Here is a 27,560-nt window from a genome sequence, read left to right on the forward strand (position 1 = left end):
GTAGGCCTTACTCTACTACCGACGATAAGACGGCTGGAGATCGAGGTGCTGCCAAGACGAGAGACGGCGGAAAAAGGAACGAGGTCTCGTGATCTGCAAGTTTTTATACTGCGAGCTTTTATCTTTTCCCTCCGGCTGGAAAATGGTAACAGAGGAGCAAAGTACCGTGGGGAATGTAGTAGTCCTTCTCTTCTGAGGACCAGGTACATTCACTACATGATGTTATGATGTGGAATACCAATAACCGAAAATCATAAAACCATGACAAGGTCAGCTGCTCTTTTCCATCAAGATTTAAAAATGAATTTTAAAAAATCTTATTTCAGAGCTGAAGTACAGAAGGCAGAAGAATTAAGTATATTAAATAGTTTAAATAGTAAATCTTAGCACTTGAGAATACTTGTTGGTAAAGACAGCTGTCTCAAAATCTACCAGGTAAATGTTCATGACCTTGTACATTTATTATAAAATGCCCTTCTTTAATAATTGTAAACAAATACTGTTTGTCAGCTGCAGAGATTTATTTTTAAAGTCAGCTTGTATAGCCTGTATGAAAGGAAAATTTCAGTTATTATATCATCTTAAAAATATAAAGATCATCCAGAATTTTCTGTGTTTTGCAGTGTTACCCATTGTGGCATCTTCTGGACAGTTGGAAGAATCTGGTTTTGATGTTGAATTCCAACATGTGATTCATGGACAAGTCTTCTTTTCTCCCCCTATAATCTAAAAAAAAGAAGAACAAATAGAACTCTGGTAACATTCGAAATACCAAATTCAACATACAGTGTTTCACCAGGGAAATTGTACTGCTCTGTAGCCTCAAATTCATCTTTTACTTGCAGAGACTCCAAAATAGTGTAATACCTATAGTGCATCAAGAAATTACAAGCGTCTGTATGGGCTGTGTGATGACTGAGTGCTGTCTCTCTTGAAACACTTTTGCTTCAACAAGCTCTGTCTCTAGCATGGCAAATTGTTCCAGAGTGATCACTTTTCACAAGAAGCCAGTTCCATTAAGATGTGCTTGCCATACACATGTGATGTTACAGCTACAGTCTCTGTAGCAACCATCAGTGCTGAAAGTCTCAGAGATGTGAAACAGAAGTATATTTAATTGCCTTCTGAGCCATTACTGAAAGCATCAGGGAGAGAATTACATTTTCAGCATTATACAGACGAAAATTAAAGCAGTCTGTAGCGTATCGTCTTGAGTTGAGAAAAGAGGCAAGTCTTTAAAAACATTTTAACCCTGTTTGTCACCATTCTGCTAAAGAACATCCAGCACAAAACCAGGAGCTGAAATTGGATATCCTACAAGTATCTGATAACAAAAACTACCTGTGGAGTGCGGGTGTTCAAAGTCCTGCAGTCAGCAGAAGCATCAGATGCATTAATAGAAAGGAGATGACTACGCATATAACAGTGTTAGCATAGAATGGGTCATAATAATTTCTTTGCATGATGGGTATTTACTACCAGTTTTCTGTTTTCTAAGTGGGCTCACACCAAACCTGATATTTATCATACTTGCACAGATCCTGAGCACTCACTCAATTGAATAATGTTTTTGCAACTTAAAAGAAATGTTTGCTTTTTAAAAACTGCAGTCTTTACAGATAAGTGTTGTTTTCTCATTGTGATAAGGTTTTCTTTGCTATGACTTCCAGCATCCAAATTTTAACATTTTACTGAACCTTAGACAACAAAAAAATCCTTGTTGTGAAAAGTCAGAGGAGTCACCCAGAGTACAGATCTTGAAGTATAATGTGCCTGCATGTATTTATGCTCATTCATGATACACACGTCTGATGGACAACATTAAAAAACATGTTGATTTCTTGTCAGCAGTGTCATCATTCTTGGCTGACTAGTCAAAGCACTAAAAATGATTATAAAGCTCTAAAGGCTTTACTAAGGCTCACTTTAGCTTCCATGTGAAGGCCTTGATGCAGTTGATATCTTTTGGGCCTTAAACACCAATATGCATTACAAAGGACTACAGCGGAACAACAGGTACTGGCTTAAATTTGAGTTTCTAAATAGCCATATAACTTAAAGGAACTATAAGAACTTGCCAATATGCATAAGCAGCACTGCAGGTTCTGCAGACGGTTACCGTCCTGCTGTGATCAGAAGATGTGACAAACTTACTAAAAATATTTGACCATGTTATGGAAACTACAGTATTTCTTGACATTCTTATTAAAGGTCTTTGTTACGACATGCTGACTGAGGATGCCATTAGAATAAGTGTTTGTTAGTCTATGTAGATAATCAGTTATGTAACTTAACAGGATGCTACTTCACAAGATTGGGCTGGAAAACAAAAACCCTCCTGAGCTCTGAGACTGACTCACAGAGAGGACAACAGTGCTGACGATACCATCATACCTTTTGTGGGACAAAGCCCTCAAGTCCCAGCACAACATCATGATACTCTCTTGGGCAACCTTTTTGCCTCACTTTCCCTCTGAAGTGGAGTTACAGCCAATCAGTTAGTCAAACCTGAACTACAGACATTTGAAGAGCCAAGGCTGGACTGCAGAAGTAGGTCATACCTGAAGAAGGATGATCTCCAGCTTGATTTGCCATACCTCTGCTGTTTCCTAGCTTAAATTTTTTCAATCACCGTAGAGCACTTTCACAAATTATAACTCATATGGTAGAGTGCTGCAGCAGAATTGCCAGGTCACAGCCCGAACAAGTGGGTGAACACCAGGTGAGAAGGCATGACTAACCTAGGGAGCTTGGGTGCAGGCAATGCACCTGGGTGACAAGAAGGAGTGGAGACTGGATCCAACCCTCTTCACTCTCATTTAAGGGCTAGCAGCTGCGAAAGTACCGTCTCTCTGAATAGAGAATGGACTTCTCTTGAGCTGTCACCAGTTGTCAGAAGGGGTGAGCCAGTTTTTCTTTGTTATTTGCTATTGCTCTGTACTGTTTGTATCCCATTGGAACACACTATCATCGCCTTCTTTCACCACACAAGTACCTAAACTGAGTCTGGTTGTTGACCAAAAATATTCCTACAAAACTCCACAAAACATTTAATTTTTTGGGGTGTAGTGAATTCCAAAATATATGCATAAGTTTTTTTTTCTTTCTGTTTTTAAACATATTGTGAAAGCGTGTGAAATTACTGTGTATTCATGTTTTAAGCTTGAAGCTGAATACTTCTGAAATACTGAAGATTTGTCCCTCATAAATGGTTTTATATATATTTAGTGTCTCCTTTCATGTGCGTGCACACAAATATGTAATTGATTGTATGTATGTGTATGTACAACTTAGATGAATTAGACATATGAAGTTTCTGCATGTGTTCTTAAACTGCTCGGTGTGTAAATCAAAGACTGATTGCAAATTAAATGCCTGAGCTTGGCAGCAGTAGCTACACTTACAATTGTAGAAAAGTTTAATAAAGAGTTTGGAAGAGGTCTTATCTGCCTAAAATCACATAAAACGCATACTGCTGTTGTAACAAAGCAATCCAATTACAGCTTATTTTACTATGAAGCCTATTTTGCTTGGCTAGAATGAGGTGTTAGTGTTGTGGGTTGCCCAAAGATGCCTTTTATAGCCAGGGACAAACCTATGGATTTCAAGAGCACTGTGCTCTTCTGGGAGCTCAGGATTGTGGGCAGAAAGCTGGGAGAAGAAATTTTAATGTGATTCTGAAAAGCATTGAGTAGGACACTTCTGAGTGTGAATCTCACTAGAATGATGACCTTTCGGGCTCATGGAGAACAGATTTGCATCTTCTTTGTCCACTCTGACAGTCTTCAGTGAATATGTCCCCCCAGAAATGTTTGGGGAAGTGAGGGGGTAAATGCATCAAGAATGTACTTGTCTCACATCAATGACTTTTCCTGTCAATAAAGCTGTTTGAGTCAAAAGGGCAGTGCCATTAAGCTTCTCCTTGGCTTTCTGGGAGAAGCAAATTCAGTAGTAGTCCGTGAGTCACAAACATAACATTTTGTCTTGTTTAACTGTGGCCTGCAATGCTAGTAGATTAAAAACTGTAGGAATTGAATAATGTGTTTCTTAAATGATGAAAGATTGATTTCTCTGTTTTTGTTCCTCTACAGTGGAGGGAAGCAACTGGACTACTTTTAGCAAAGGTGTATATACATTATTCAAACTAGGCCACTCTTTGCATGAAACACTGAGTATGTTTATAGTATATACCACTCAGGCCTTTAGAAAACCCTCTGACAGAGAAGGGCTTTAATTCTGTGAAAATGTTTTCAAGTAATGTAGCTTTCCAAATAACCTCTGTCCTCAATGGTCATTTAACTATCCCCGCAGCCTTTAAAAACGTTACTGCCTATTTAAGAGATCTAAACCTCCATTTCAGTGTTCAAGAAACAATTTTAATGCTACTGCCCTGATCAGTGCTCAGTGTCACCATATCAAAATAAGTCCCTAAGCATTTTTAAGAAAATTAGACAGCACTCCAATACTGTCTCTGGTTCTTCAGATAGGTCTAGTGCATTTGGGCTGAAGTTTTGTCCCTTTCCTGTTCCTTTGGCTTAACCAAATGAGCAGGGAAAGTTGCTTAAGATTCTTGGGTGTTTTTCCTTGCAAATAATGGTATTCTTGCTGTCTGCTATGAAGAAGGGTTAGAAGAAGGTTATAGAGGATTAAATAGTTCATTGAGCATCTTAACACTTGAATCAAAGTGTTTTGACAAGTCTGCACTGACAAGAAGCAGAAGGGGGAAAATTAGGAGCTTTTTGTTAAGGAAATATCTTGGATGCAAAGACTCTTCCCTGCTTTGGGTTCCTGCTTTCTTTTCTTTGCTCTATAGTTCTGGTCAGGGAAATAGAAAAAGTCTGGTATGAAAAATTAGCAGTGTAGGCCATGTGTTCCTTCCACTCAACTTCAGATGAGCTCCCTGTGAGCGCTGCGTTTGGCAGATAAGTAATATCCAAAAGGTGAATTTGCCATTACTTACCTTTACTAATCCCATACATACATTTACTAATCCCATAGAAGAGAGATGCTTCCTTCCTCTACCTTGAAACCATGTTTAGCCAGCAGAAGCTGCACAGCTAGGATTGGAAGTCTTAATGAGAAAAGGCTGAGGGGTTTTACATGAAGTTACAGACATAGTCACTCTGAGGGATAAGTGAAACTCTGCTTCCTTCGCTGTTCCTCTCTGCAGAAGGGGAATGCAGCTGGGAGATCCACTGGAAAATTTTAGGTCTAAGTAAATATACCAAGTATTACAATAATAAAAATTATACTGATAGATAAGTACCTTGAAAGTGTCCCTGTCAGCAAGCTGTAACTCAGAAGTAAAATCTCTGGAACTTGATGCCATAGCAACACAATTGGCTCGATATAGTTAGGTCTTTCATGAATCTGATTAAAAACATTAAATATAAGCCACATTGTTTGATATCAGATCTCTGTTTTCAGTTCTGTGTTCAGATTTATTTGCCTGAAATTCACAGAAAGATGTTCACAATAACCAGAAATGACAATTACAGATATTCCTGAAAATAAGGTCAGTGATTTCAGGCGCACAGGCTTTCAAAGACTTTATAAAGAATTTTGCAATGTAAACTTTAGAGAATAATCTTCAAAGAGATCTGGATTCCGAAGACTGCTTCTGTAAAGTTGACAATGTGTCTGTATTTGGTTGTAAGAGTAACATCTGTATGGAGATGATAGTTAAATTAGGCTATAGGTAAGATGGAGAGGTTATAGAGACTGTCTTGTAATGAGCATCACCTACTTTTATTAGCATGAGAGATACTCCACACTTTTATTTCAGTGAATTCTGTTTGGCTTTTTCTTACTATTGTTTTTCTCCATTATTTTCCTTAGGAATTTCTGTTCCTTGGATTTAATGGAATGATTTTTCAAACAGCAACTGTTTAGACATTAGTATTTAGTCCTTCTGTGGCACACTGTTGCAGTCCTGTACCCAATCTTGTTAAGAGTGATGTTGCTCTGCACCAGCAGGAAGCCTGTGTAGACTGAGGGCTTGGCTCTAAAGTGGGTGAGGCAAATCACAACTGTGCTGCTCATATAAATTTAAGTTTCCCTATCAGGAAAACCCAACATTGAAACTTTCTCAGATTTATTCTGATGCCTATTACTTACTGCATTACAAATACTGTAGGTCTCCTGAGTACTGTAGTCAGTAAACTCCAACCAGAAGACAGCTCATTTACTCTATCAGTTGTGTTTCTTCTTGTCAGTGTCTCATGGTAAGGTGGTATGGTATTTTCACAACTGATGGCATGAAAAATAGAGAAGAAGGAGGGCGTAGATTAAGCATACTTGAATGGAGGCAATATTTCCAGTATGTTTCTTCACACCACTGTCTGTCAGAGAATAAAATCTGAAGTTCCCAAAGAGCTAATGTTACTGATTTTGTTGTAATCAGTTTGAGCTTGCAGTGACTTTTTTGTTTGACTGGAGCATTGTATTACTGGAATTGATTTTTTTGTATAAGACCCTCTTTTTCATGCTACATATTTTATCTAGTATATTTTTGTAGCTTCGTATTATCCTTTTTCATGGTATGTAATGTCTCCCCTACTTCACTGAAATCTGGTACGCTATGTAAGCAAGTAAGTGGCCAAAGTATGAGATTTTGCATCCTTCATTTTGAAATCCTTATACATTCTGAATAATAATCAAGAAATATGTTAGTGGAATTCATTGAAACAGTAGCATTAATACCATCATTTCACCACTGCATTCAGAGCTGCAATGGCAGTACAGATCTAGCTGTGAACTCCAAGAACTCACCTGGGGTCTCTGGGCAGATTTTTTGTGCACATGCTGCAATCCTTTTTTGTAGTCCAGTGTACATCTAGTTCATAACCCTGTCTTGCGATAGGTGTGGTTCTAACTGTATCTCAACCTAAGGTGATGGGGCAAACTGTTAAGGGCAGTAAACGCATACTATTTTTTCCTCAAAAATGTCATGCAAATTTACAGTGATATATGTATATTTCTCACTAAACAGTTCTTTTCAAATATGTCCATATGATGCATATGCCATTTGATTTTGATGTTCAAACAAGAGAAGCAATTTTATCTCATTGCTTTCCTCATCACTTCAGTTGAACTTCATCTTATTAAACTGACACAATTTAGCACTAATCCTCTTTTGAGAATATTTCATGATTAGAAGATAAAAATTTGTCAGTATTATGAAGATCCAGAAAGGCATAACAAGGGGAATAAGAAAAGAGGGAAAAAGAAAATATATGTGTGTAGAGTATTTTTGAATATACATACAAGATACCTAGACATCTGGCTTCTAAATTATTATTATTATAAATTATTCTAAATTACTTAATTTAGAATACCTGGCAGGAAATAAAATTTGATCTAGTTTCAAAATAGCAAACTAGATTTGATTGTTCAAGGAAACTTGTTCAAGACTTGGCATAACATTGCATTGCAAAAACACACATCAGCAGTCCTGAGATTATTGTTCCTATCTGGATGGAGCCAGTAGAAAGAGCTCAGAAGAATGCAAAAGTGTTCCATAAATAAACACACAGTAGTCAGTGTAACGAAGTAGTCAGTAGTAGTGTAACTATAGATCTCCTCAGCTCTATATAAAGTATTTCTCCACGGCTGAGGGCAAACCAGAGTAAAACAAATAGGCATATATGTATACATGAAGGTGATGCCAGTTTGTAGTTCTCCAGCTACTAAACGTAAATGCTATCTGTAGTATAATCCTATAATAATTTAGTATTTCTCTGCTTGTGCTTTTTGTGTATTAGTTTATTTTTTTTTTATTGTCATGTTTTGTTTTCTTTTTCTTTTGGAAACAAGTCAGAATACGTCTTGGTGAAGAGATGGCAGCTGGAGAATTTATGCTTCTCCTATGTGTAGAAATCAGAAAAACAGGACTCACTCCAGTTTCTATTGGCAGGATTTTTCTTGACATCCTAAAATGTTCACAGTTATCTGTGACATGTAGAATTTTGTATCTCCTTCTAAAATCTGCATTTCTATCCTGAAGTGAATTTGGGAAACACAGCCCAAATAAACACACTGTGCCCTCTTTAATACTCACTGTAGTCCCATAAATGTGTGGGTAACAATTACTTGGTCCATATAAATATATGATATGACATTTGAATCTAGGTTCCCATTCTCTTAGTGATTTGCTTGCCATGTGGATCTACAGCTATAGGGTAATGATAATTTGGTCATCTCTACACAGTGCTTCATGGCATAGTAGAGACATGCCTTTAGGCAGCAATACTTCTCCAGACCATATTTGAATGACGTTAGTGTCAGTCTGATTGAAACAACTTTGTCTTCTCACTTAAACTGCATTGCTGCAAAACACTACAAAGTTGCTAAGCATGAAATAAGACATGAGCTAATATATCAAAGCAAAACAAGATAGGAAAAAAAAACCAATACTCCAAAAAGCAGCCTCACAACCTTCTGCTTTTCTTTCCTCGTCAGACATAAGCTTTTGTGCCCTAGCCATTCATTTCAATTACTAAATGGAGACATGGTGCCCTGGTTCAAAAGTCTGAGAAGCTGTCAGTTCTGCTACATTTAAACATTCAGTAGTATATATGAAAAAGATAAAGGGGAAAAAAAAAAGGAAAAGTAAGCACTACTGTATCTGAAAAGTCAGAGAAGTAAGCCCTAAAATTCCTGAATTTCTTCAGAACTAGGAAGAAATAATTTCCTTTAAATACATTGCTGTATAGAGGTGTCCAGTTTTCTTGCCTTCCCATTTGTGACTTATTTTTCTTCCATTCTGTCTGCAGTAAATCAGAATACGAGAATGTGCTGTGTATGTTAGCTATGTGCAAGTTGTAAGTACAAAAATTGCAGTAAATCTGAATATTAAACATGCAATTAGAAAATAGCTGTAATTAATCCTATTGGTGACATACTAGAAGATATTTAGCAAGTTGAAGATGGTTCTGGTTAATGATTTGGATGATGCAAAATAATATGTGCCTGTAATGTGTATATATAACTTGTTTACACCAGGAAGAGTTACAAACAGTTTGAAAGAAAGGCTTAGATTTGAAGCGATTTTGATAAGTTGCCAAAGCACTCAAAAATTAATAATATGAAACTCAGTACAGACAAGTAAAAAAGGAGACAAACAGGAAGGAAAAATCAAATATTCAAATACAAAATGCAAAAGCTAGCTAACCACTTCTGTGGGAAACATGCTGTAGATTATGGAGGAGACAGAATGAATTTTAGATTACAGACCTGATTGTGATGCAAAAATTTGGGGCCATAGTATTGGGAGATCTTCATACTGGAAGGTATTTCTTCTGCTGTAGCATCTAACAGGAATTCTAATGTCAAGGCTATTGATTTATGCAATATAGACCTTTTTCTCTTTTGTGTTTTCCCAAGAAGTGAAGGGATGAGGGGAGAAAAAGACAGTCCAAAAGAGATATTCAGTTGATACAGACAGAAATAATATATGGAGAAAGTGTGAAGAAAGCCATAGGTTGGAGCTGCATGGACATAGCAAATCTGTCTGAAGTTGTGGGTGGTTTAGGGATATGAACATAAACATGGACATTCGTAACTTTTCATTCATCAAAACTTCCCTGTGCCCTGAATAATTCATGTTATGTTTCAAAATAAGGTGGGTTTTTTTTCCACATAAATTTAAACAAATGGCCAAATACTCAAACATTCGAACCTACTGATAAACATCTGCATATTGAAGATTTGAGAGCAAATATGCTATTTTCAGAGGTCCTGATCATGGATGGAACTATATTTTCAGTTTTCCACTTCTTATCCAACTTGAAAATTTAGGCCAGATCATCTTAGTCCATCATGACTTAAGCCAATTCTGAACTTGTGTTACCACCCAACATAATCTGCACAGCTCTTGAAGCATTAAAGGAAAGCTTTTCAGCTCTTTTCTACTTGTTTGAATTTTATTCTCTATTTCTCTTTTGATATCTCACTGCTCTCATTTTTAATGAAACAGTACTAGAAAATAATCACAGAATCATTTAAGTTAGACAAGACCTCTTAGATCACCTAGTCCAACTGTTAACCTAGCACTACCACTAAACCATGTCCTTAAGTACTCCATCTGCATGTCTTTAAAATACTTCCAGAGATGGTGACTTAACTACTTTACTGGGCAACCTGTTCCAATACTTCACAGCCCTCTCTGGGTTTCTGGAATTCCAAGGTGGTGTTTCTGCAGACTCCCCTCTTTTCCAAGAATCAAAGACTCTGTTAATGATTGGTATGCCCAAGATGACCTCCGACCTTCACGTCACCCATAAGTTCTCTGTTTGCAAGCAAAAGTCTATGGAGTTTCTTCCCTACTTAACTCACTTGCCAGCTGTGTCGGTGTCAACGGTTTACGGGCGTTAGGCCCGATTCCGTGACGAAGGGGACGGGGGACCCATGGGCCCACGCCCCGGGAAAAGGGGAAAAAGGGAGAAGGGTAAGGAGATGGCCCTGAGAGCAAAGAACAGCAGCAACAATCTGAGGAGAAACAAACTAATTTACTAAATAAGATATCGGAATGCAAAACAACACACTATAATACAATATAATTACAATTTGAGCTGATAAATCCAATACAGAGAGAGAGAGAATGTCCCAAGATCAAGGTAGGCCTTACTCTACTACCAACGATAAGACGGCTGGAGAGCGAGGTGCTGCCAAGATGAGAGACGGCGGAAAAAGAGATGAGGTCCCCTGATCTGCAAGTTTTTATACTGCAAGCTTTTATCTTTTCCCTCCGGCTGGAAAATGGTAACAGGAGAAAAGTACTGTGGGGACTGTAGTAGTCCTTCTCTTCTGAGAAACAGGTACTTCACTACATGATGTTATGATGTGGAGTTCCAATGACCGAAAATCATAAAACCATGACAGTCGGAAAGTTATCTTCCACACACTCCTGAAAAATCATAGGCTTATTCCCTCTCTGCCGTGTTGTAGTTACAGAAAGCATCAGGAAAGTTGAAGTCCTGCAGAAGAGAATGGTCTAGTGATCATGTTGTCCTAACAATTTGTGGAGGGACTATCAAAAACTGTTAGGACTACAATTATTAAAAACAAGAAAAAACCAACAAAGCTAAAACCCCACAAATGCTTCCATAAAAAACATTTTGTGAAGAATAAACAAGTAAATCCTTAACTTCATAAATACATTCCTACCTTTTGAGCTGTTGAATCTTTCAGTGGAAACAAGATATATAGTGGGGATTTTTGTGGGTTGTTCTTTTTTTTTCTTTTTTGAAGGGGAAAAAATGTAGTCCCCTTTTTATAATGGGACTAAATTGAAAGATTCCTGACAATCTAATCACATTAAGTTTTGGATTTTTCACATTAACAGTTTACTGTCATATAAAACAAATTAATCAGATTTATGAAATTATATGTTTTCACTAACACAAGCTGAATGTATAATCACATCATGTCTTTTCCTATTACAGAGAACAAAGAGCTAATGGTAATGTTATACTAACTCAATACAATAAAAAGTGGTAATAAAATCTAATGCTTAAATTGAGTTAGTGCTAGAATACACCGTACTTCCTGCTCATTTTAGCAGAACACGGAGCTAGTGTTTAATGGCAGTTTGAATTTGTGATAGTTATTTTACATGTTGTCAAAAAAGAATAGAATTAGCTACCTAGAATTCAGATCTCGTCACAGAAGTATTCCTAGGATGATGATGACAATGGCGTGTGAGTTACATACGCACACACATATATAATAAAACTACAACTTAGGTTAGGTAGAAAATGACAGAAAAAAAGATACTTGAGCATGCATACAAATATGTATATAGGTACTATTTTTGATGAAAATATATTGACTTTTTTTTTTCTATTGATTTTCTCCTTTCTCTGATGTTTACCCTGCAAAAAGTAATAAAAAATATTGGAATTTTCCTGTGATTTAGAAAAAAAAATTTCATAGCTAAATGGATGTTAAAAAAAAATAGACCGGTGGTAACTTCAACTCCTATATAGCACAATCAGAAGAACAGAAAACAAGGAAGGAACTTCCTTCTACCTTCTCCAAATGACATCCAATAAAAATGTACAGCTAGAGATGTTAGAATTATTAGATTATCACCATTGAGTGGGTTTCAGAGGTCCCCTGGAGAGGAGAGAAAGTAAGGAGAAAGAGAAGAAGGGAATGTCACTTGTAAAGAATCCAAAGGGAGAACACATCCTGACATGCACCCTTACTTTCCAGAGGGAAATATAATGCATTAACCTGTTAATTACCTTGATGGATACCACAGGGGAGTCTCACTGATCTTATCACATGTAGTGCAGACTGGTAGCTGTGGTTTGGGCTGGGGACAGGCTCCTAGTCTATCTGCTTTTCTGTTGCCTATACATACTTCCAATTGTATAAAGGGAGACAGATTTACATGGATAAAGTTAGTGGGATCACAGAATCGCAGAATTGCAGGGGTTCGAAGGGACCTCAAGATCACTGAGTCCAAACCCCATTGCTAAAATAGGTTCCCTACAATAGGTCGCAGAGGTAGGTGTCCAGCTGGATCTTGAATGTCTCCGTAGAAGGAGACTCCACAATTTCTGTTGGTAACTAGTTCCACTGCTCCATCACCCTTACCATAAAGAATTTCTTCTGTACGATAGTATGGAACTTCCTATGTATGAGTTTTAGGCCATTACTCTTTGTACTATCACTGCACACCACTGAGAAGAGCCTGGCCTCATCCATTTGCTTCTTCCTTCCCTTTAGATATTTATAAATATGTATCAGATCTCCTCCAGTCTTCTTTTCCCCAGGTTGAACAGTCCCATGTTACTCAGCCTCTTCTCATAAGGGAGATGCTCCAGGCCCTTCATCATCTTTGTGGCCCTCCGCTGGACTCCTGCTAGGAGATCCCTGTCTTTTGTGAATTGGGGAGCCCAGAACTGGACACAGTAATCTAAATGTGACCTCGCCAGGGCAGAGTAGAGGGGGAGGATAACTTCCCTCAACTTGCTGGCCAGGATCTGCAGCTGATGGTCGTAACCAACTGTAAAAACAGAAGGTAGTGTTGGAAAAAAATGGAGAAGGGAAAGGGGAGCCCCCCTGTTGTGGGCAGTGTGGCCCTGGATGAGAATCGCCTTGTGAGTGGATCTGCTTGGGAAAAATCTAGAAAAAATATTCCACGCATATTTCAGAAACAAAAATAACATCAAGCTATGCACAAAGATGCTGATTTTGAAGTAGTAAGCAAGAGAAGACAGTGGCTAGAAGAAAGCCTATGGTTTATATTTGGTTTTTGCTTCATTTTTGTTCTTTAGAAAAGCGTGATTCCACAGTGAAAAAAAACAAAAGCTTTTTGCTATGCAGCATCTGAATGGTGATTTTATGAACTGGCACCTTTGCTGATCTGATAACCATGGGTTTGTCTCCATCAACTGCTTGATGTGCAGCACAGAATATTGTAAAGCAAGAATGTCTTTTGTCATCCCATGAAGCTCAGTGTAGAACAGTAATGCCCATGAATATCACCATGATGCACACAAAATTGATGCTTTTTTTTCTTTGCTAGCTGTCTGTATTTGAGAGTGTAGTCTTTCCTACACCTCTGTTCCCATTTTTCCCTTCCTTTCTTCTTAGATTCTCTTTCATATTCCAAGAGAACTGTATTTTTTCTTTTTTTTTTAATTTTATAAACTATAATACAGTATCTCCCAGTTTAATGTTTTGTCCTTCCACGTATTTTATTATACCTGGCTAGAAGATACAAAACAGTATTAAACTTTGAAATACATCACGAATATTGCAGAAACCTGTAACTGTAACACAGTGATTTGATTAAATTGTGTTTATTCAATTACTTTAGCTTACTGCTATAGTCCTCCTCCAGCACACTGTTAAGCAGCATAAAATTATAGCAGACAAGCCATGCCACTCTTGGTTAATGGTCCTCCAGCACGATGATTACATTTATGGTATTTTGCCTGATTGAGGCTTCTATTTCACACTTAATTGAATGTAAAAATTCCCTTTGGTTTGAAACTTGTTATAAGAGACGATCTTGGCATTTGAAGAACTTCTGTCTCTGCATTTCTGAGTAGTAGGTAGAACAAATGTTCGAAATAGCTTCACTGTGGTAGGTGTTATTCTCCAATCAAACTCACAGCCTAAGACAGTTAGGTTATATGGTCATCCCAACAATGTACAGGGAAAGAAGCTGAAAAAAGCCTCAGTTTTGGTCCCTTTGGGCTGTAGCAGGAGATACCCAGCTCCAGGTAAGGGGACCCATCTCAGGGGGCCACCAGCACTGGTTTCTGGTAGTACCTCCCAAACCTGTGGGGTCACTGCATGGGGTAGGGAACATACTGTGTCACTAGGGCAATAGAGATTGGGGGCTGCACAGGGGTTATCATGGAATGTTTTGGAGAAGAACAGTAGGTGTGGAAAGGAAGGGATTTAGATTGTTTACGGGAGAAACAGGAAAATAGAAGGATAAGGATATGGCTAAAAAGTAAAATACTGCAGTCCAAGGACAGCTACTGGCAGACTGAATGTCTAAGCCTTGCTGCTAGAGGGATCTACCATATATGTACGCATATATTAATATGAGTCCCACCAGCAGACATCCGTCCTGCTTAGAAAGAGATGGGAACAGGATGAAGTTGATGGTGGTGTTTGTGTTTCTGTAGTGCTCTGCGTGCCTGCTCATTTTAGTCTGTGTGGATGGTTATGTGTACATATTTATGCATGTGTACATATGCATATATCTGTGTATATGTCTACTTTGTTCATGTACTTGTCTGTGTGCATACTGGAATGTATACTCAGCCTCACTGTTTTTTGGACCTGAGGATGTAGAGCCTCTGTTGGGCATCTGGATCCAGTACCTTCCTAGCCAAAAGCACCTATGAACAGAGATGGAGGTGAGATTACATGCTGCTCCCATACATCCCCTGCATTACATCTTGTAGTGATAGGGATGGGGGGATCTGTGAACACCTAAAATCTCATTGGCACCAGGAGTACTTCGGGCAACTTGGGAATCAAGGACAACCTGAAACAAACTTTAGTGACACTAAACGGGTAAGATCTGTCCTGCAAGACCTCTGGGACCTTGTTACAAATGAATGTCAAAGCTGGCTGATTTTAAGCAAAAAGACTACAAGAAAGCAAAGCAATGATTCCAGAAGAGACACTTCTCAGAGAGCTGAGTAGCCTGTATCACAGAACAGAAATACCATCTCATCTTCAGATTTCCTGAGGAAGCTGCTGAGTGGGTTTAAAGGGGAAAAAAGAAATAAACTTTGAAGCACACTCAGAAATGCTCAGAAGAGGAGTCAGGGATGAAATCTCAGTCTCACTCACCAGAAAAGCAGCCTTGAAAAGCAGTTCAGACTGACAGCATAGGAGTCTGAACAATTTGGGTCACAAGAAGGTTACTATAATAGGACATCAAAGCCAAACAGCCTTTCTGAAACTGGCAGCAAGATTAGATAAACATGGAAAGGATATTTAAGTGTTATTTCTTTTCCTGTTCTCATTTGTAACGTTAAGTATTAGATTTGTTTGAGGCCTGTCTAGTAACTGCGCTCACCAGGAAAGGGTGAGGCAGTTATTATGTCCTGAATAAGCAGAGTGGCTGGAGGGCAGACCCAGTACTATTGACTATGCCTGTGAACAGAGGGACTGCAGAACTTCAAGCCAAGTCTGATGTCTGGGGAACTTCTGTTAGGAGGGGAATATTAGACAGCTCTGGGAACGTAAAAGTTAGTTAATCTCATTAATATATTTTTATATATTGACCCTCTGATTTTCAAAAAGGTGGCATCTTCTCTGTAAGGGAAGATGACTTTATTCCACCTACGTCCATTTGTCTTGCCAGTAACTGTGAATCTGGAATTACTAGGGAGTCTGTGGGAACTTCACCTCTGGAGGAAAAAAAGAAGTTAGGAGAAACTCTGTGTGATTGCTATGGATTAAAATGCTCTAAATTTGGAAGAAAAATAAATTGGATGGGTTCACACATTCCCTATGGAGAAGGGAGGTATCTGTGGCTTTTCTTGAAATACAAAAGATTTTTTGTAAGTGCCTTTTTTTAATAGGGGTAGTCTATTATGACCTTATATTCAGACTTTCAGTAATATAGTAGTAAGTATTAGCAGAGTATTGGTTATCATGGCTAATCTTTGTCTCCTAGGAGGGACTGTTTTTTGTCACATCCAATGTCACATAGCTAAGTATGCTGTAAAATGTAATATTTCTACGATTTATCATTTTATTCCCTGATTTCCTTTTATATATTAAACCTTGAATTTCTTTTGAGCAATTGATCCTTACGTTTCACAAGTCACTGATTTTAAGATAGTATGTGTTCACAGAGAACAATGTAAAATGGTTTAAACATCAGTCACTTAAGAAGTTTCACTGTTGAATGACTATGTAGAATGCGTTTTGGATCTTAAACATTCCAGTGGTATGGAATGTTACATGATCACTAAATCTGCAGCAATAGGCAGTATTTTTTCACTGCTCGATTTTCAGGTAGTAATAATCATAAGCAGAAATTATACTTAACCATAAGGTCGAGAAAACTTTGATATGCACCCCTGTTTAAGAGTTACAAAAGAGTCCAGTACCAAACGTTTGTCTAGCTGTCTAACTAATAGAGCAGTATTAGTTTCTGTGAGTGAATCATAAAAAGGTGCTACTTCAGCTGGGTCATTCTGAAGTCTCATTTTCTTCTATTTTAGGACACTGTTCCAGACAGAGTCCTCTTATTGTTGCTCAAGAGTCACAGCTGCACATCAGTTCCTCATTTAACTTGACAGCAAAGCAGAAATGTTAAATCAATACATGTTAGATACTTGAAGTTCCAGGTAAGAGCTATGGACAACATTGCTTGAAGTGAACAGAATTTATGCTATTATCATAAAAAATTGTGTTAATTTTATCATGCCTTTTCCTTAAGCTATAAAGTGTGGCATTTATGTTATCTACCCTGTGTCACAGATAAAACTGATCAAGAAATACAAGTAAAAGTTTTTGAAAACTAGCACGAAACTGGTACTTATTAGAGAGTAAGTATCAACAGTTCAACAGAGGATGGTTAAAGAATGTCAAGTGAGCCCTCCAAACCTTTGTCTTGTATCTGACAATTGTTCTGTACAATTTAATGTTTTCAATATAACTTGGATGACTGAATATATTGTGTGCTAACAAAATTTGTGGGTGACACTGAGAATTGAGGAACTGAAAGCAAGTGGCTGCAGGAATGTATGGGGATGGAACTCAAAACTGGCTTAGTAAGAGAGAAAAAATGCCATGAAATAAAATATTGCAAGAAGATTTCATGTGTTCTTGAGAGGGAACGCTAACATGCACAAAGATGGAAAGAATTGTGAATGGAAAGCCATCTATACTGCAGGAGATCTGTGTGTCGTTTTGAAGTAGGAATGTAATGGCGATGTAATGCTCTTAACAAAATAGCTGGAGGCAGAGCAAGGCCAAGGTACATTTGGGGAGCAGGATTGTGGTGTACATCTGAGGGCAGTTTTGCTTTAAAGAGAAACTCTCTCAGCTGCTCTGAAGGGAAATTGTAATGTGGCAGATACTTCGCAATAAATGTCACATTTAGATATATATACATACCTGGATTTTGCAGGTAAAGATCTATTAATTAAATATTTAATTAAAGATTTAACTTCAATGAAGATCAAAAATAAACACTTGTCCTTAATTGTTTATCACTACTGAACCTAACTCCATCCTTTAATATATTGCAATCAGCATCTCATTTTGCAGTGATCTTCTTCTGATTTTCTTTAGCAATATTAGCTGAAAGAGGTGTTCTAGCTCATCATGAATAGACTTTGTTGCTTGTAAACATAAAATCAGTTTCAGATTGTCAAACCACTTCAGAAAAAGGTACGTTCCTTTTGATATCAGCATATTTAAAGGTCTGCAGAACAGATACTAAGTCCTTAAGTACTGATGATCCCACACTTTTATTTTTTTGTGATGAAGCAGACAGAAAGTCTACTAAAGAGCTCACATACAATGGACCTGAATCTAGAATCCCTTTATCTACATGCAAAACCCTTTCTCATAAATATGAGAAATTAATGGACTGAGAAGGATTTGAATGAAATAATACTAGTCTTATACTGATTCACTCAGTGTATAGTAGAGTACTTTCTAGAAAGTTAAAACCTGCACTTGACTGTGAAAGAATGAGAAAGTCTATGTTGGTAAGGTGCAATCACTATTATATTTAACTCGGATTAGCATAATAGTATTATTTTAATAGATTTCTAAAGAGTTCAGACCCCTGAATTTATGGTTACATGAATATTTTATCTGATACTATTTGAAGGTTTAAGTAGACAAAATGTCAGATCACAGAACAAAATAAAGGCATTAATCCGAGGAGAAGAAATCAATAAACCTGCTAATGTTGTCTTAGGATACTCTTATTTTGGAAATATTTAGAAATCTGATCTTCCATATTTAGCTGAAAACACTATTGTTTTATTGCATCCTCTTCAAGTTACATTGTCTAAGCACAATATTTTCGACAAGTTTAAGGAACTTCAAGCTTTTTATTAATTAGTTAAATCTAATTCAAAGGATACCATCAGAAACTTGTTTTTTCTCACAGATTTGCTATGAATATGGCTGGCGTCATTGCTTATTTTCTCAGGGAAAATGACTACATAGAATTTTCCTGTAATAAAAACAGTGGGGGAGATGGAGAAAGGAGAGAATTGATTCTGAGGAAGGAAAAATAACAAAAGCTCAAGTAATATGTACATTTGCTAAGAACGGATTAAATATTTATGATGGAATCAGCACACTTAAAAAAAAATAGTGATTACCTGAGTTGGATGGCGTAGCTTTCCTGGCACCAGCCATGTTTAAACTGCCTTCAGGCAATTTTAATAGTAATTTAAAAGTACTCAGTACTCATCATTTTATGGCAGGCACTCATTTGAAGACATTACATAAAATGATATGGAGCTCTTATATCCTCATCTCAAACTACATTAGTGATTTCTGCTTAAGCATTTGTAAAATACAGAGCTGAGATAAAAACAACTTATCCAAAGCCCCTTTCCTGTTATGGGTTACTTTTCTGTTTACCCCGTGGATACAGAAATACATTCCTCCATTTAATAAATAGTTTAATCATCATTTTACTTCCTTTCAACAACCAGTAAATTGCTGTAATGTAGGGTGATATGCGGAGATTGTGTATGAAAAGCAGCAGTTTAAAAAAATAACACACAAACTGATTCTAAAATGTCTGTTCAGATTTTTTAAAATAAAATAAATTAACAAATCGTGGTTTATTGGTAATGCTCACCATCTGCTTTAAGTCAGCGGAGTCCCAGGAATAAAAACCAAACTCATACAAACCCGCTGCTGAGATCTGAGCCCTAATGATTTTGAAAGGGGTTTAGAAAAGAAAATGAGCATCATCTCTTCCAGTACTTGGTGGGTGCAGCCGTACTGCAGGACTCACAGGAACCTTCAGAACCATTTAATTTTCTGTTATGACTTTCTCTGTGTCTGCACTTGCTTGGATTTCCTGATCTGTGTTTGGATACAGAAGTAAGGTTTACTGAGAAAGCAAAGCTATTCATGTTTCCACATAGAAACAGTTCACACTTTGCAATGAAGCAATTTTATCCACTTTTCTGAAGGTGCTTTCATGGATAATGTGGTTGCAATGTTTTAATCATAACAGATTATCAAAGGTATCTTTGATTCCAATTCCTATTCACACTGCCATTTTTCTTTCCCATACAGTTTTCTCTTTTTTTCTTTACCCATTCTTTTACTGTTTCTAATTAGTCTCGTAATGCACTCAATTAAAGCAATCAAAATTACATTATATATAATAGTCTTAGGAAGGTTGTTTATGGGAATGGAAATGAAAAAGGCCAAGAAAATATGTGGTTACAGGGAGAAGCTGTAAAGACAGTAATTTCTGACACCTATTTAATATTATCAAAGAGAGGGATTTTTTTTCCTTACTGAAAGCATTCCTACCTTCTGCTTTTTTTTTCTTTTTTTTTTTCTTTTTCTTTTTACTCCTGTAAATGCTTTTAAGACTATTTTGGAAAAGCTGTCATTTTCAAAGTACCCTTAAGAGCATCTATGCCTTACATAATTTGAAAAAAATTGCTCTCTGCTAAAATAATGGCAATTTTCTAGATAACTAGTTTACACAATAAGGAAATACCTCAGACTTACTTTGGAAAAGGTAATGCAGTACAGATGGATGGTTTATTCCATACTTTCGAGGGAGTATATTACCAGCAAGAGGAGAAATACCCAGACTAATGTGCCTTAGTGAGTAATCAATACTCTTATCTGTAAAGAAAAGAGGTAGAAATCTTCCCAGTATCTGTGGTTTGAATACTGTTGGCAGGAAAGTGTAACAGTATATCTCAAGACTTTAGAAAGGCTTTTCAAAATAACTGATATGAGAGAGCTAACACTCAATGACTGTTTTCAAAACCCACAAAATTATGAGAGGAACAAAAAGAAAAGAGATTTCTTATTTCCATAAGTTAATTCCTTGGAGTCCACGATCATATGGATTGGAAAGAATCAAATTAACATTACTTAGCACCAGGTTTTCAACCTTCCTTAGCAATTTGCTGGACTTCTTACCATTTTGATACAGAATTATGGAATTGTCAATCATAGAAAATTCATGTTGGGCAGTTGGTGAACAAAAATTTTTGTATAATTATATTTTATGGGAAAAAAAAAAAAAAAAGTTTTCCGTAAGGAAGGGAGTGCAGAAATTAAAAAAAAGCGATGTCAGACTGTGAGATAACATAAATAGCAGGCCAAAAAAAAAAAAAAAAAAGAGAAAACATAGAGAATGAAGATAACCTGGAGGGACATTCAGGTATGTCTAGTAGCCTCTTTTTGTTGTCTTATTGTTGTAGTCCTCCTACTTGCCAAAGTTTGCATTCTCTTCCAGGCTGTGACACACTGAGACATGCTGTGGCCATTCCAGGTTAAATCCTGAATTATTATTTCTGGTTGGAAAACCTTGCAACGTACCTGCTTGTGATGTATGTAAATAAAAAACCTCCTGGATTTGAAATAAAGTTACAATTAAAACCAATAAAATAATGTATTTTTATGGTAAATAAAAGCCAGGGAAAGGTGATTGGAGTTTCCAGCTGAAAATTCTGTAACAACTACATTATAATTAATGTAGCTGGGAGAAAAATAACCACAGAACAGAACTAGAAATAAGCATTCGCATATGATTTTGGCATCTACTATTTTATTTAAAATCTATTTTATAGATTTTCAAGGCAGACACTGAGCTCTGCATAATACATGCAAAAAATACCATGTCCTATAACAGGAGAAGCGTTATGTTTTTCTGGTGGATGTGTTTTTTTTTTGTTGTTTTGTTTAGATAAATGTGTTGGCAATCAGAGGCATACCAGTAGTTTCTCCTATCTAGCTGATCATATCTGTACATACAGTTTATTGTTGTTAATTTGATACATTTTCTTTTCTACAGGAAGAGAGTAAGAGCAAACTAAACAACAATGTCCCAGTCTAAAACTACAGGTATGCAAAAAATGAAAAATAGACCTCTTTTGTTTTAAAGGAAATATTACAGGGTGGTTGTTTTTTTTTCAAAATTATTTTATAAAATTACGCTGAAGGTGGTCATTCGAAAAATGAAATAATTAAAAATAGAAATAAATTGGTGGAAAAAAGTGTTTTCTATTCACTCAGAACTATTTCATCCTATTTTCTATTTGAAATATGCAACGTACATTATCTAATGTATATGAGCATAAATTGAATGATACTTTGAGAAAACTATTTTTAAAAGTGCGAGGCATAGTTAGATAGCCAAATCTCAGATTATTTTTCTATTTATTTTTCTAAATATTTTTCTATTTATTTTTCTAATTTACTTTTCTTAATAAACATTTATTTAGAATGGGCTTGAAAAGATGGCATAAAATTAAGATTTAAGATACAAGGACTATTTTCCTTACGCTGACAAAGTGGTTTGTCTCCATGGGATTATGATTCATTACAGTAAAATATTTAAATTTGAAATCTTTGGAAGCATTGTCTTTTACGTTATGATTATTTTTTAAGATTGGCCATTAATGTTCACAGGAAGCTAGAAAACAAAGTAGGAGAAAGAGCTTTTATCAATTTTCAAGAATAAGTGAAGTTTATTTAATGAATACTTATAATGTTTAAAATAACATGATTGGATTAAAAAAACAAGCGTCTTTCCCCTGTAGTCTCAAAAACACTTGAAAGTTTTCTACTTTTCAGAAGGCTTTTAGCTGCTACTACTGCTGTTATTATCGTTATTAGCAAGTATTTTGGAGGAAGTCTTTTAGCGAATGCATTTGTGCAATTATTGCTTTTTCTAAACAGAGCAAAGTGAAGGATAATCAATGTTTATATATCACTTTGAAACACCTGCAATACACTCTTACATGGGACTCAGAGCTAGTGATGAAAAAATTAAGAAAAAAGATTTCTAGGAAAAACTATGATCTTTGTCTTCTCTCCTGTATATTTCATTAAAGATGAAGTAACAAGAGCTGGGAAAGTATATTATTCTGCATATAATTTGGCAAAATTGTCTGGCAATTTGACTATTTACCTTCAGTATACTTTTGATTTAAATTCAAGCCTTCCTATCTGGCAACATGTAAACAGTGTTCTAGCTTTCGATGAAGAAACTTCAATACAAGAGGCTGTGATAGTCTCTGAATATGTATATCTTTCTGGATGTTCCTGTCTCAGCAGGAACACCTATAACACGTGCAGGCTGTTGTTTTGATGGATGGTATCGTTCCATCTTGCATACTGTCAGGGGAAATGTGGTACTCCAGCGAAGATGATTCCTTCATGTGTCCATGTATCTCCTTTCCCTCTCCCTCTCCTCTCGCTCTCCTCTCCTCCTCTCAACTTTATATTAATCCTTAGTCTTTTCAACTGTAAGCACAAGATAAACCTCTTTGCATTTGAGTAATAATTGTTGCACTAATATTTTCTGACACAAGTATCCCATACATCCATATATATCAGAATGTTACTCCTTTTATTTAGAGGTCACTTATAAGAAAGACTGATTTACTGACATTTGTTAATTTCATCACTGGAAGATAACATGATGCTATCAACAGATTTGATTGTATCCATGGAAACAAATGGATTGTAGCGAAAGAATCCTATTCAGAAGCTCAATAAAATTGCATGAGATTTTGAGATAGGTATGAAATTGGCACAGGTCAATACAGTTTAATTTGCAATGTTACAAACACATTTCCTACTTTCTGTATTATTAGGGATAATAATAATAAGCTACCCATAATTATTCCTTAAAATCAGTTTAAAAAAATGGAATAACTTAACAATACTCATTAACTCTAATTTCTTTCATTTCTTCAGTCCAGAAGTTTCTGTAAAACTTTGTTTTTTCTTTCTTTTGTGGCTGCTTCGAGACAGAAAACCTCCCTTCCATTTCCCTTTCCTTTTCCCCTTTCCCTTCCCCTTCCCCTTCTGCCCGTTCCCCTTTCCCTTCTTCTCCTTCCCCTTTCTCTTTCCCCTTCCCTTCCCCCTTCCCTCTTCCCTATTCCCTTTCCGCTTCCCCTTTTGCCTTCCCCTTCTCCTTAATTTTCCCACACAACATGATTTGAAAATATCTTCCACAATCCAGAGTTGTTCTGTTTCACATTTGTTGCAATATTGAAAGGAACTGGGGAAAATTCAGTGGAAGGATGAAAGATATAATACTCTCTTGTGCATGCTATTAAACTCACATATTGCAAGTTTTATTTTTCATTGCTATTGGTCTCCACTTACGAGTCATTTAAAATGGACATATTCTGTTATTTTTATGATAACCTCAGCAAACAGTTCACATTCCAAAATTTATTGCTAGCGATGTTAAATAAAGTTCAATAACTGGAAGGTTATAATCAACAAGGGAGAAATGATGCACTGATAACAGTGTTAAATGCTTGTAATGTAACTGTTCTATAATGCCTCATTCATCCTCTTTTGGTAATACAGTAAACAATCTGCTCTAACAGACCAGGAGAAATAAAGTGTCATCAGCTGAAGAGTGAGCAGCTGCAGGCAGTCTTTACATGAGTGAAGAAGGGAAAGTTTCGAGATCTCTAGGTGTCCTTACACCTGAAGTGTTAAGCTCAAGAGAGTCACTGCCTCTAGCAGAAGGGGACATTTGCTTTCCAAGTGGGAGCAGAGAGCTGCTCCCCTGCTTGGCCCTACCCAGGGACCTGATGTACATCTGCCTCTTTGCTGAGTCCTCCAGCAGCGATGTGGATGTTCCGTATTGACAGAAAAGAGGTAATGAGTTTTGTTGTTTCTTTGGTACAACCGTGATGGGGTGAAAATTGACCAGTTCTCTTTGGTTATACTTCATATGACAGTGGCTGCTTGTAGCTGTGACAAGGATAGGAATGAGACAATGTCAATGAGAAAAGGCAATATGTTTTATCAGAAATATTAATATACCTATAAAAACATTGGACAAAGGAAGCAAAGAAAAACAAACAAAAACAGCTTTGATCCTGAATGCTAGCTAAGAACACTTAGAACAATTCTAATTTCAACTTGAATATTTCTGTGTGTTGCTTTGTTTTGTTTTCCAATACGGGGAAAGACTCTCTATTCCCAGTGATGGGCTATCTCGTTAATCCACATTTTGTGGTCTAATGGGATGCGATATCAGTGCTAGGACTATAACTCAGGTGGAAATGGCTGCTAGACACAATTGCCTACAAAATACCAGATAAGTAGCAGAGACATTTTGGGGTACAATAGTGGACATTCTAGATGTAGATATTTTTCTTTGAAATATTCACTACAGCTGGAATGAAATACAGTGTAATACTAAACATTCATTTGATACATTCTAGGGGAGCCAGACATGCCTTTCCAAAATAAATAAATGAATGAATAAATAAAATTATAGAACATAAAAATAAATCCAACAGAACAAAGTAGGAGGCATGACATCCTGTGCAATCAGTAAGATGTCTCCTTTTTCTTTCTAGGATTTTCTGAAGCCTAAGTCTTCCTTCAAATACAGCCTGACACCTCTGATATTTAGGAACGCTGAGTGAAGTCTGCCCAGAAGAGGCAGATCAGGATTCACTTATCTTGGCTTGAAGTGATGAAGTTAATTTTCTCAAGCTGGTAACGTATTTGGGAAGAGAGAGCAGAGGGGACCAGAGAGAATGGTAGCACTAGTAACTCATAGCACCACAGTTTCAGAGCAAGATCTTTCAGTAGAAGTCTCAATCCATAAAGCTGTCCCTATCCTATTTAGTAAAAACCCGCACTGAGGGTGATGTGGTTCTGCCCTTGCAGCTTTGTCTGTCAAAACATCTGAAGCATGGTGGTGAGTCTCTTTGGATGGATAGAATGAGATGTGCTGTGCATTTGGGTACATCTTTGTGGAACCACCGTCACTGCTCAGATTGCTGCTGGATCAGACCAGAATAACCCAGAGCAGAATTTGTCCTGATGTGTTTGAAGGATCATTTCTGGGACAGTGATAATAATGAACTGTAAATCGAAGAGAGATTTTCACAGGTCAGATAGTGATTTTCCTAGCTGTGGAGGCACAGAAAATCAAACTTTCTGAACAGAGTAACAAAAGCACAAACATATCTGCTAAGTACAGAGAATAGCAAAAATCACCTCTTAAAATCTTTGAGCTTGGATTATTGTATATCAAACATTAGTGGTAAAGCAATTACTGTGGATAAATAATTTTTGAGCTATTATGAGTGCCCCTGGACTCAGTATATAAACCAAGGAGAAGCAGACAGTGTCTCCTCCTCATTGGTGTAAATACCAGCCTGTGTTTTGATCCTCGTTACAGTTATCAAATAAGACTGCCATGCTTGTTTATCCTCATCAAAATGGTGCTTGAGCCAGGTCCAGACTAGTTCTATTAAATTATAAAATCTGCCTGTCATTCTGTCATCTTTTTACCACCAGAGCTTTTTGTATGTTATTGGCACAAAGTGCCAATTTGGGATCACAACTGAAGCACAAACAACCTCAAAACCACTTTGACAGTTTTGCATTGATGCAGTAAATAAATATAAAAGTAACATGATTTTAAATAATTTGACCAATAATTTTATGTAGTGTATATATGAAAAATGTCACTTCCTCTTGTAATCATTTCTGAGTCTGAAAATATTAGAGAAATTTTGATTTATAACTATTTTTTGTCCTTTTTACTAACTAGGAAAACCAAAAGCAAGAGACTTTCCCAGTCACACTGTGTATTAGCTATGGTTTAGAGAGGAACAATGGCTTTCTTTCTTTCTTTTGTTTTTCTTTCTTTCTTTCTTTCTTTCTTTCTTTCTTTCTTTCTTTCTTTCTGAGAAGAAAGAAAAAATATTAAATGATTCTTTTTTTTTCTTTTTTTTTTTCGTTGACAGTGGATAGAGGGATTAATTATAGTTCTTCACTCTAAAGCAGCTGTGTTAGTATCATGCATGCTAAATACGTTTACAGTTGTGTAATATCATAATTGGAATTTAGTAAGCTTTGAACTACCCACGCTTGAATTGAGCTCTGTGAGCCTCAAGCAAAGCTTTTGATAGTTTAACTGCTATAATGGAAAACTGTGAGAGAATTACAATATTCAGAGTCTCCTAGATCCCTTTCTGCTCTTCCTCTGACACTACAAGTTATCTCCAGTATGAGAAGACAAGGCTGTGGTGTGGGTCATGCCACTGCATCCCATGAAATCTTCATTGCTTGTCTTTCACAGCTTATAACCACTGGAAAATTTACCATGCTAGCTAGAAGTACCCAGTAGCCTAAAATTAGCACATTGCAGTCAACTAGGATTCTACAGTGGATAGTTATACAATGAAAAACATGTTTTTGTTGTTGATGAAGATTGATAACAAATTAGAAGGCTATGGAGGGTTGGGAACTGTGTGGTTTATACTAGAGTGTGCCTTTTCTGTAAATGTGTGGGAGAACAAGCAAGTTTGAACTTCCATTTTGAAGGAGATCTGTCTGGAGGCGATAATATTCATCCCATCTCAGATTACAGAATAGCTTGGTATGGAATGGTCCTTAAAGATCATCTAGTTTCAATCCTCCTGCTGTGGGCAGGGTTGCCAGAAACAAGATCAGGTTGCCTAGGTCCCCATTAAACCTGATGTTGAATTCCTCCAGGGCATCCACAGCTTTTCTGGGAAATCTGTTGGAGTACCTCAGCGCTCTCTGAGTGATTTTTTTTTTCTTTAAATCCAATCTAAATCTCCCCTCTTTTAGTTTAAAACCATTCTCCCCTTGTCCTATCTACCCCGTGACATACCTACTTTTAGGAAGGATAGTAAGAACGACACAGAGAACTACCAATCTGTTAGACTCACCTCTGTGCTGGGGAAGATCATGAAACAGGTCCTCCTGAAAGCTATGATAACACACATGGAAGAAGTGGAGGTGGTAAAAGCAGATCAGCATGGCTTCATCAAGGTTGCCTGACCAACCTAGTGGCCTTCTATGATGTCATAACT

General features: G+C 36.9%; 1 long non-coding RNA gene across 3 annotated transcripts; it reads right to left on the reverse strand.

Annotated features, from left to right (window-relative positions):
- On the reverse strand, window positions 505-27,560 carry LOC110390046. Of its 3 annotated transcripts, none has more exons than XR_002433505.1 (5): window positions 27,417-27,560; window positions 6,772-6,886; window positions 6,118-6,249; window positions 630-726; window positions 505-546 (listed from the first exon to the last, which is right to left on the reverse strand). It is a non-coding gene; the product is annotated as an uncharacterized LOC110390046 (long non-coding RNA). The 3 variants fall into 3 exon arrangements; XR_002433504.1 differs by lacking the exon at window positions 27,417-27,560 and adding an exon at window positions 18,597-18,681; XR_002433503.1 differs by lacking the exon at window positions 6,772-6,886.

Source organism: Numida meleagris, chromosome Z, assembly GCF_002078875.1.
Source record: "Numida meleagris isolate 19003 breed g44 Domestic line chromosome Z, NumMel1.0, whole genome shotgun sequence".
NCBI lineage: Eukaryota > Metazoa > Chordata > Aves > Galliformes > Numididae > Numida > Numida meleagris.